General features: G+C 33.2%; 1 protein-coding gene across 1 annotated transcript in view; it reads left to right on the forward strand.

Annotated features, from left to right (window-relative positions):
• The window catches only part of LOC149475457 (uncharacterized), a 252,747-nt gene that overhangs the window by 193,026 nt on the left and 47,899 nt on the right, over nt 1-11,822 (forward strand). The gene's annotated exons all lie outside the window — the stretch shown is intronic.

An 11,822-nucleotide genomic window follows, 5' to 3' on the forward strand; every position in this document is an offset into this window, starting at 1 on the left:
TAATCACATATTGGGGTTTGGTATCGATCCAGTCCAGTCCCCTGCTATTTATTTTTTCAATATTTTCAATGTACAGAAATGACCCTTCTACAGATTTATTATATGTATAGATAGATTAATACATTTTTATCCTCATCCAAATACAAAACTTACTTGAAAAGCAATAAAAGTCCTTTTTAATTCACTTTTATTAGCTTCGCCTGTATTATGTTTGGATGTAACCGACTCCTTTAGACTCGATTTTGAACCACTTTAAACGGCCAGATTTCGTTCAAACTTTGTAGATTTATTGAGGACCGATGACAATACAATAATTTGATAAAATTTTCTATTTTTTAGTTCGGTTTTCTATAAAAAGCGTGTTTTTTAGTTTTTTTTTAAACTATTATTATTTAATCAAGGAGCGGTGACAATACAAAAGCATGACTTTAATATTATGTCTATTATAATTTGAGTTTTAAATCCTTAAATAAAAATGTGTGCGTGTACTAGTGTACACACGTAAGAAGTGAAACTTTTTTATAACCTTATTTTTCAAAAAACAATAACTATATGCAACTTTACAGAAATACGTCGAATCACGCGTGGTAGGGATAAGAAAAAGATGGCGCGTAACGGAAAAATTTCACGCGTAACGAAAAAATGTTAGGTACACTAAATTTTTTTCCAACCCCAATAATGAAGTTTCGCTTCAAAAAACTCTGAATGTTGAGCACGTAAAATCATGGGTATAATCTATACTAATACTAGCTTTCCGCCCGCGGCTTCGCCCGCGTTTTCAGAGAAAAACCCGTACCCGTAGGAATTCCGGGATAAACCTATCCTATGTCCTTTCTCGGGTATCAAAATATATCTATACCAAATTTCATGCAAATTGGTTCAGTAGTTAAAGCGTGATTGAGTAACAGACAGACAGACAGAGTTACTTTCGCATTTATAATATTAGTATTTAGTATGGATTATAAAGCTGAAGAGTTTGTCTTTTTTGCATGAACATACTTTTGAAAATTGAAAAATTCTTTCAGTGTTAATTAGTCCATTTATCGAGGAAGGCTATCATCACGCTAAGACCAATAGGAGTGGAGCAATGCGGATAAAACCACGAGGCACAGCTAGTAATAATAATATAAGTACTTATATAATATTATTTTTCTTATAGGACGTGCTTCAAAACGTGATTTTTATAAGAAAAACATGTCTCTTATTTTCATGTCATAAAGTTTATTATATAAAGTTTTGAGTGGAATAATTAAGTACCTTGTTTGAAACCCGTAATCTTCTTCTTATATATAAAAATGAATCGCAAAATGTGTTGGTAAGCGCATAACTCGAGAACGGCTGAACCGATTTCGATAATTCTTTTTTTATTATATTCCTTGAAGTACGAGGATGGTTTTTATGTAGAGAAAACGTAAACATGTAACACGGGCGAAGCCGGGGCGGACTGCTAGTTATTTATAAAAAAAACAATGTATTTATGTAATATTACAGTCATATCTATATGTACTTGTATGTAGATGTATTTTATGCTCATCCTAATAAAATTATAAATGCGAAGTTTATGAAGATGGATGTAACTCGTTCAAAAACAGCTAAATAATTACTTAATCGAAGGAAAATTATTTTTGAAACTGAAATTCGAATACTTTTTTTATCTTAAAACTCTTTTCATTTTATGAATAGTCAATTTTAAGGTTTCGATTCGAAATGAATCCGTATGAAAAGGGATAAGTAATTTATTGTTGAACGTTAGTTTATCGTTAAAAATTAACACAATCTATTCATTGGTGGCCCTTACTGTCCTATGTGGTTAGTGGCTCTACATTCATTTTTTCTATAAAAATTTTCGTTAATTATAACGCGCTATCAGCTCTTTTTACTTTGAATAAACTCTTTTTTTTTCATATTTATTAGAAAACTAGTCAAATAATCCGGTTTTACCTGGGTTAAATAAAGTCAAATAAAGTATAGCTTATGCCATTTATTAATAATGTAGGTATCTACTGATGAAATATTTTTCCAAATCGGTCCAGTACTTGGGAGACTATTCTTTGAAAACGCGGGCGTAGCCGGGAGCGGAAATCTAATATTACATATTATATATTATTATGTTTTTTTATATTCATGTTTTTTTTTAAACGAGACTAGTATTCAATATACGTATACAGTTTATTTATTACTAGCGGTCCGCCCCAGCTTCGCCCGTGGTACATAATATTTACGTTTTCTCTACATAAGAACAATCCGCGTACTTCAAGGAATATAATAAAAAAAGAATTATCGAAATCGGTTCAGGCGTTCTCGAGTTATGCGCTTACCAACACATTTTGCGATTCATTTTTATATATAAGAATAATGTCTAAAATATACCTATACTGTTAATAAATTAACATAAAATCTACGCAAATAATCTACATATTTCTTATTTACTCAATGTAATAATACGTTTTATATATTTATTTATAAATAAGGAATATTTACATAGTAAATGGCCGGTAGTTTTCATTAAAATAATTTATATGAATGCACATATTATTTATTATAATATTGTTTTTTTTTATGACTAACATAATAAAGAAAATCTTATTAAGTATTATTTGCCGATAGTAGAGGCGCTATATTACAATCTATACTAATATTATAAAGCTGAAGAGTTTGTTTGTTCGAATACTCTACTCTCAGGAACTACTGGTCCGTTTTGAAAAATTCTTTCGGTGTTAGATAGCCCATTTATCGACAAAGGCTATATATAGGCTATAATATCATCACGCTAAGACCAACAAGAGCGGAGCAACGCAGGTGAAACCGCGGGGTGCAGTTAGTTATAAAATAAATTACTTACTAGACGAAAAATTGTGCATCATCACAACAGTATAAAAAAATCGCTATCGCTGTATGTCCTTCACTATGAAGGCTTAAATCTTTAAAACTGCGAAACGGATTTTGATGGTTTTTTTTTTATAAATATAATGGTTTCTGAGGAAGTAATTTGTTAAGTTTTTATTCTACAAAGCGGGCGAAGCCACGCGCGAAGAGCTAATTTAAAATATGAAAAATTTAAGTGTGACTTTGCATTCTTCTAACATTAAAAGATTCCTGCAAATAATAAAAGTATTTCCACAAAATAGTTACAAAAACATGTGTTTAAGACAATTTTCATAATAACATGCATTTTTTTACAAAGGGCAAGTAATTATCGACCTCTGCTAATGTGATGCTTACGCAAACTTACAAGCAAGCAAAATTTTCCTGTACTGTATGGAAATCTTTGTAATAATGTCAAATAACATGACATTTATCATCCTTAAAGTGACTTTCAAAAACCCTTTTTTTAGCGATAGATTCTCGTAGGTACCTGTACAGGGTGTCCCACTGTTGGTATACTAAGCTCAAAGAAGGTTATAGTTTTGCATACGCTGAGTACGTAAAAAATACTTATAAAATTCCAGACGAATTTTTTTGACAAATAGACGAATTCTCAAAACTCTATGTGTATACCCCTAACAAGCAACCTGCTCAACTTTTCTACCCACTCGTGAGCTATCGTTTAAGATTATGTTTTCATAGACAAAATGCTCACATTAGCGAAGCGGTATATGCCGGCTGCGCGAAGCTAGAGACGAAAACATGGATTTTAAGGAAAAATTAAGCAAAAAATTTTTGGCGTAATTTTGTTGTTTAAGTATTTTTTACGTAATCAGTGTATGCAAAACTACTAGTCCCTTCGCACTTAGTATACCAATAGTGGGACACCCTGTATAGTATTTAAATTCCAACTATAAAAAAATTAAAAAATAATTACTTAAACTATATTTTTAAGGTGTATTTTAATTTGGTGAACATCTAGTTAAATTCTGATTTTAAAGTGTAAACAATTAAAGGTAAAGAAATGCAAGAAAATATCGTGGGTTCGATTCCCAACAGAGATGTGGAAATTGCACTGCATGTTTTAGAGGAAACATATTGAGTTGTTTTTTTTATTTATTTCAATAAATTAAATATTTAATTCTCCTTTAAGCTTTCCATTGTATTTATATTATAAGTTCGTTTTGTAAATAAATGTGTTTTCGTTTCCTCATTCTTTTTATTTAATAACCTACTTCTATATTTTTATTTTATTGCTAATTTACGATGTAATATTATTGTCGTAATACGATATCAGCTGTAATATTTAGCGATTTCTGCCAGACAACTATAGTAAAATGTAGCGCCTACCTACTATTGCATCTATCATTTAATTTATGAAACAATTAAAAATATTTAAATCAACGGATATGAAATAACTATAAAGTTTACTTTGTTCATAGGTATGAAGTTATATTATTATATCATTTGTATTCTTTATAACATTTAGTACCTACCGCCATCTAATCTACATCCATAAACTCAAAAAAAGCTGCATAGTTCCACTTTCCCGAGAGCTTTTCCTCAATAAATTTCCTTACTCAGATCTCAAATTATTTTTTATACTTACCAAAATTTCATCTGAATCGGCTAAGTGGATTAGGGATTTTAGATGTACCATTATTTATCTCTACATAATTCTAAAAGGATGACAATAAATCAAATCTATTATCGTCAAATTCGTTATCTGTAGATTAAAATTGTAAATCCTGCTACATACATAAGCAAGTACACGTATGTACTGATTTGCATCTATAAAATTGACAGGCGCTTTGAATTTTATTCGATACTACCAGAATTTAACAGATAAATCTCAGATAATTTCCCAAACTGATTTCAAAAATGATTTGAGTATTAGAGCCCATTTATGGAGGAAGGCTATAGGCATTAGGTTATTCATCATCACGTTAAGACCAATAGGAGCGGAGCAATGCGAGTAAAACCGCGTAGCACAGCTAGTTAATAATAAAACAATTTGTAGGGGCTTGTTATGTGCGGGTGTAATAAAAGATGAAATAACTACGCAAAGGTTATATTTCGTTAACTACATATATTTATTCGGTATGTAATTAATATTCGACCTAATGCGACCAACCCGCGTCCCGACAAGCCCTTAACTAACTGTGCATAACGCACAAACTGTTTATATACGAGTTACCGTGTGAACCTATGGTGGGAACTTTCTTAGTAGGTACTACACTTGAAATATTTCGGTAACTCGTAAATTGGCTTGTCGTCGCTACATCATTCCCCCCTTAAAAATAAAAAGGGTATACAAGTAAAAAAACTTACATTTATTTATTTATTTATTTATTTATTTATGGAACACACAACAATAAATACACATTACATTATATATAGGATGACATTATCTAATTACATAATTGTATCTTATGTATTTATCAATTATAGGTGTACACAACATTCACATTAATAACACTTATACAATTAAACATAATAGAAAAAAAAAACAAAATCAATATACTAAACGCTACTGGAAAAACTGTGAATAATTTGATGCTTATACTGTGCGAGGGATCCGAAAAATATATCAAGATCTGGTAAGAGCATTATTTGTTGGTTATAAGTAGCACATATTCTCGATAATGGAGCATGTTTGCCTAGGTTAGTTTTGCAAACTGGAACACAAAAAAGGTGTTTTATCGGTTTTCTGGGAAGGCGATACGGTATCTGAAAAGCGATGTTAGAAATAATGTCCTCGCAGACAACAGCACCGTTTACACATTTATGGAGAAATAGTAAATCGTGTAATTTGCGACGGTCACGTAGCGAAATCATTTTAAAAAAATCTAAGCGTTCACCATATGAGCAGCGATGTGATATACCTCGAGAGGTAAAAGCCAAGTGTCTCGTAAAGGAACGTTGAATAGATTCAATACGCTGCGAATGTACGGCATAGTAGGGATTCCATACCACACAAGCAAACTCGAGGTGACTGCGAACCAGAGAATTATATAGAACTATTTTAGTTGATGTCCTAAAATGTGAGTCATGTCTTTTAATAAAGCCCAACATCCGTGCTGCATTTTTGATAATATTGTCTAGGTGAGATGTTAACCTAAGTCCGCTATCTAAAGTGACGCCAAGATCCACAATTTGAGTATTTTCAGTTAGTGCAACATTTTCGATATTATATTTAGAATGCAGTAGTGATTTTTTTCGCGTAAATCTTATGTAAGAACATTTTTTGGAGTTGATGACCATATAGTTAGCTTTACACCAGATTGCTATGTTGTCTAAATCATCCTGAATAGCATTTACGTCTGATAAATTTTCGATCGATTTATAGATTTTTAAGTCGTCAGCAAAGAGAGCATAGTGGCAATGTTTGATGCAGTCAGAAATATCATTAATATAAGTAAGAAATAGCAGTGGACCCAAGTGGGACCCCTGTGGGACTCCAGATGTTGCAGTAAACATACTCGACTTAAAACCCCTCACAACCACTTCCTGCGATCTATTATAAAGGTAAGATGCGAACCATTTCAAAATGGAACCTGATACACCGTAATTCTTTAATTTTATGAGCAGTGTTTCATGATCAACCTTATCAAAAGCGCTGCTGAAGTCCGTGTAGATCGCGTCAACTTGGCCTCCGTTATCCAGTACATTCGTTATGTCAGACAAGAATTTCACAAGATTTGTTTGGATAGAATGACCTTTACGAAAACCATGTTGATGTGGTGATATAAATTTATCCAAGTAACGAGTAACTATAGGACAAACAAGAGATTCAAAAACCTTTGATAAGGTTGATAAAATAGTGATAGGTCTATAATTACTAACAATGGTTTGGTCACCCTTTTTATATACTGGCACAATCTTGGAAAACTTCCAACGCTCGGGGAATATACCTTGTTCGAGAGACTCATTGAAAATATTAGCTAGAGGAGAAGCTATCGTGACGGCAACACGCTTAAGAAAAATGGGTGGGATAAGATCCGGACCAGCACCTTTGTTAACATCGAGTTGTTTTAACTTTGCAAGAACCTCTTTTTTGGTAACATTGAATTTGGAACAAGAATCATTATAGCAAGTCATTTTACTCGAACAAATTGGAAGCGCTTTTATTATTGGATTAGAATATATGGATGAAAAATGAGAGGCAAAGAGGTTCGCAATGTCAGGACCGCTTTCTGCGGTAAGATTGTTGAGACACATAACAGACGGTATTGATGATAGACAATTATTTCGCTTACTATTAACATATTTCCAAAATGCTTTACTATCCCTTTTGATGGCTTCTTCAATTTTTTGTTTGTAGTTTTGATGACAACGTGAACTTATTTTTTTGCATCTTTCTCGCAATACATTAAACTCAAACAGATCGCGGGGGTTTTGGAACTGTTTATACTTACGCCTTATTTTATCCTTCTCTTTAATGATACGAATTAAAGCGGGAGAAAACCAGGGAGGATATTTGCTTTTTTTAATGTAACTTTTCGGTACATGATGATCAATTACGCCTCGCAAAACATCATAAAACAGCTCCACCTTCTTATTGATATCATTAACATGTAGGAATTTAGAGTACCAATCAATATTTTCCAGCTCTCGCACAATATCATCATAATTAGCCTTAAAAAAGTTATAGCTAACAAAGTTATTACATCGCAAAGTAGAAGGTACGTTAGATTCGACACACAACAAAAGACTAGGATGATGAGGATCTGGCTTAGTCAATATATCAATCGCCGAGGATACGTTACAACAAGAGATATTTGTCAGGGCTAAGTCCAACATTTTACCATTGTGATTAAGAACATTATTAATTTGATCAAGATTATTAATGTTTATAAAATCAACAAGAGCACATTCCACATTACCGTGATACTCAACTGGAACCATTACGTTACGATTAGTACAGATATTGACCCATTTTATATTACCCAAATTAAAATCACCAAGAATTATTACGTTTCCCATTTCCTCTATAACATTATTAGCATTTAAAATAAATCTTTGAAGAGCTTTGTGATTGGTTGGAGGTGGGATTTAACTAAACTAAACAATAAACAAATGGGTGTATATAAAGTGTCGCTATATAAGGTTTCAAAATGTTTACAATATAAAGTATAAAAAATGTTCACAATATAAATCAATCATAACGTATACAAGTGGTTACAGTTAACACCTAATTTCGTTAAACTATTTATGTTATTACAAAAACTCGGTTGGGTCTTCTAAGTGGCGTGCGATTATTGTTACACGTCATCTAACACTTAGTAACGTCAACATTTCAAATCTCAATACGTTCTTTACACTTGTATCGTTTAATATTACAAAGGCTATTACTATACACTCAAAAGCCATAAATCAAAAGTACTTAAATTTCTAAGTAGTAAACATTTCAATCAAAACTCAACACAAACATAAATTTGAAATACCATACTTAAAACGTTAAACAATGAACTCGTTTCAAAATTACTTAAGTTTATTATTTATTAAATACGATGTGTTGATTACTAAGTATTTAATAAACATTTCTAAGAAGACTTAAGAATACTTATAATCATCGTAATCCTAATAAATATAAAATAGTGGAAAAAATTACAAATACAATACTATTACCTAAATCGTACTGGTAATCGTATAGCTCTTCCACTACGCGTGGTATGTGTATTAGGCAATTCGCTACTTGGAATTTGTAATGGAACCTCAGTATCTGCCCCAGATGTCGTATCACTATCATCATTCAAATAATATGCAGGTTTTAGACGGTCTACAGATATTCTAACTTTCCTGCCAGTCATTTGAATGTAAAATACCTTTTCCTCTCGACTCAACACACGATAAGGACCGTCGTATGTTGGTTGTAAAGGCTTACGTACTGCGTCGTTTCTTACAAAAACATAATCGCACTTTTCTAAATCGGGGTGTATAAATATGTTCCGTCTTTCATTCTGCCTAATAGCTACTGACTGATATTTCCTAATAGTATCTCGTAATTTACTTACATACTCAAGACTGCTATCTATTTCTAAACTCGATTTTTAGGGTTCCGTAGCCAAAATGGCAAAAACGGAACCCTTATAGTTTCGTCATGTCCGTCTGTCCGTCTGTCCGTCTGTCCGTCTGTCACAGCCGATTTACTCGGAAACTATAAGTACTACAGTGATGAAATTTGATGGGAATATGTGTTGTATGAACCGCTACAAAAATATGACACTAAATAGTAAAAAAAAGAATTGGGGGTGGGGCCCCCCATACATGTAACTGAGGGATGAAATTTTTTTTTTCGATGTACATACCCGTGTGGGGTATCAATGGAAAGGTCTTTTAAAATGATATAAAGTTTTCTAAAAAACATTTTTCTTAAAGTGAACGGTTTTTGAGATATCAGCTCTCAAAGTCGTAAAAAGTATGTCCCCCCCCCTCTATTTTTATAACTACGGGGTATAAAATTCTAAAAAAAATAGAGGTGATGCATGCTAATTAACTCTTTCAACGATTTTTGGTTTGATCAAAGTATCTCTTATAGTTTTTGAGATAGGTTGATTTAACTGTAATTTATTATATTTGCTGCTACGGAACCCTTTGTGCGCGAGCCCGACTCGCACTTGGCCGGTTTTATTTATCGTAATAATCACCTGGTAATCGTAAAGTTGTTCCGTACGTAATTTCTGCTGCGCTTATGCCGGTATCACTTCTTACTGCTGTTCTAAGTCCTAGCAACACAGTTGGTAATTCCGTAACCCAAGATGATGATATATTGCATAAGCGAGCCGTTAATGCCGCTTTAAGCGACCTATGCCAACGCTCTACCGCCCCGTTACTCTGTGGGTGGTAAGGTGTCGTACGCAACTTATTAATACCTAATAACTTCATTAGTGTAACAAATAATTGACTTTCGAATTGGCGTCCTTGATCGCTTGTTAGCTTTTTCGGACAACCGAAACGAGAGATCCATCCTTCATATATTACACGCGAAATCGTTTCAGCAGTTATATCTCTCGTAGGAAAACATTCTGGCCATCGCGTCCCCCTATCAACTATGGTTAGGCAATACCTAAAACCTTCGGGTGAAGTGGGTAAAGGTCCAATTAAATCAACATGAATATGTTCAAACCTATCGCACTGCGGAAACGATCCTAAACCTGACATTGTATGTCGATTAACCTTCGATCGTTGACATTCAATGCATGTTTTAGCCCATTGGCCAACATCGCGATTCATATTTGGCCAATAAAAACGATTTTGAATCAATTTGCGTGTAGTCCTTATTCCGGGATGACATAAATTATGTACACTATCAAAAGCAATACGTCGAAATTTATCAGTCAAGTAGGGTCTAATTTTATCATTATCTAAATTACAATATATAAATGTACCGCTTTCAAGTAACATTATTTTCTTTAACCTATTATTAGCGTCTTTCGAATTAGATAATTGTAACATATAAGAATCCTGTTGTTGATCCTTAGCAAGTTCCGCGTAATCTATTACAGTGGGACAACTTATTGTTGCGACTCGTGATAACGAATCCGCAACGACATTATCTTTCCCACTTACGTGCCTCAAATCCGTTGTGAACTCACTAATGAATATCAAGTGTCGTGTACGTCTGGGTAACTCTTTCTCGCTATTTACTTTAGAAAATGCATAAATTAACGGTTTGTGATCCGTGTACACCGTTAACTGTCGTCCTTCGACCATATTCCGAAAATGACGAATAGCTAAGTAAATTGCTAATAACTCCCTATCATACGTACTATACTTGCGTTCAGTCTTAGATAAATTCTTAGAAAAATAACCTAAAAGTATGAAAACTGAAAACGAAAGTATGTTTTTTTTTCTTTCACTGCATACAAAGCCACTTTTTGATATTGGGGTTTTGTGACTGACTAAAGTTAACCACGGGCGAAAAATTAGTATAATAACTAGCGGTCCGCCCCGGCTTCGCCCGTGGTACCTACATGTTTAAACTATCCTATCTCTCAAGTTGGATTGAACTGCACATGGTGTGCGAATTTTATTATAATCGGTTGAGTGGTTTATGAGTCCATTGAGGACAAACATTGTGACACGAGATTTATATATATTAAGATAATGTAAATGATGCCAATTAGTGTTGACTCGAGAACAGCTTTTTATAGAATACTAGCGACCCGCCCCGGCTTCGCACGGGGCCAATGCTGATACTAAATACACATAGCGGCCCGGCCGGCCGGTACCGCCGCAAACGGTACGTCCCGCAATTTTTAAATCTGTAATATCTTCGAAAATATTCACTTAAATCATACGGTGTAAAGGGCCATATAGATCTATATTAAATGAACAATGTATTCAAGGTATTTAATTGGTTAAGGATTAATGCTGTATTGGTAAAATCGCTTCGAAAATTAGCCATTATTTGTCGTAAAAAGTAAATGACAAAAAAAAGTTATTGTGGGATATCCATAAGAGATAGACATATGCCATCGCGGACTTTTCTGTAGAACTTTTTAATGTGTACAATACTTAGTACATTATTTTGATAAAACTCGTAGGGTTCAGCCTGCGTTTGCAATGTAAGCGGAACAAATGTAATTATTTACGACATCACATTAGAAACCTCAAAAATAACAGTACTTCTTCACTATTTAATGGATGTTATTATACATATAAACCTTCCTCTTGAATCACTATATCTATTAAAAAAAACCGCATCAAAATCCGTTGCGTAGTTTCAAAGATTTAAGCGTACAAAGGGACATAGGGACATAGGGAAATAGGGACAGAGAATGCGACTTTGTTTTATACTATGTAGTGAAATGACATTCAAATAATAATATATTATATTCACATTTAATTTTTTCCATGAATACAAAAAACAACAAAAAAATGTTTTCTCGTAATAACAATACAGCAGTGATGATATTTTATAGTCTCCTATCTAATTTTTATAGCAAAAATTA

Source organism: Colias philodice, chromosome 30, assembly GCF_061535455.1.
Source record: "Colias philodice isolate Cphi_HAF_F1 chromosome 30, ilColPhil1 Martin Lab GWU primary, whole genome shotgun sequence".
NCBI lineage: Eukaryota > Metazoa > Arthropoda > Insecta > Lepidoptera > Pieridae > Colias > Colias philodice.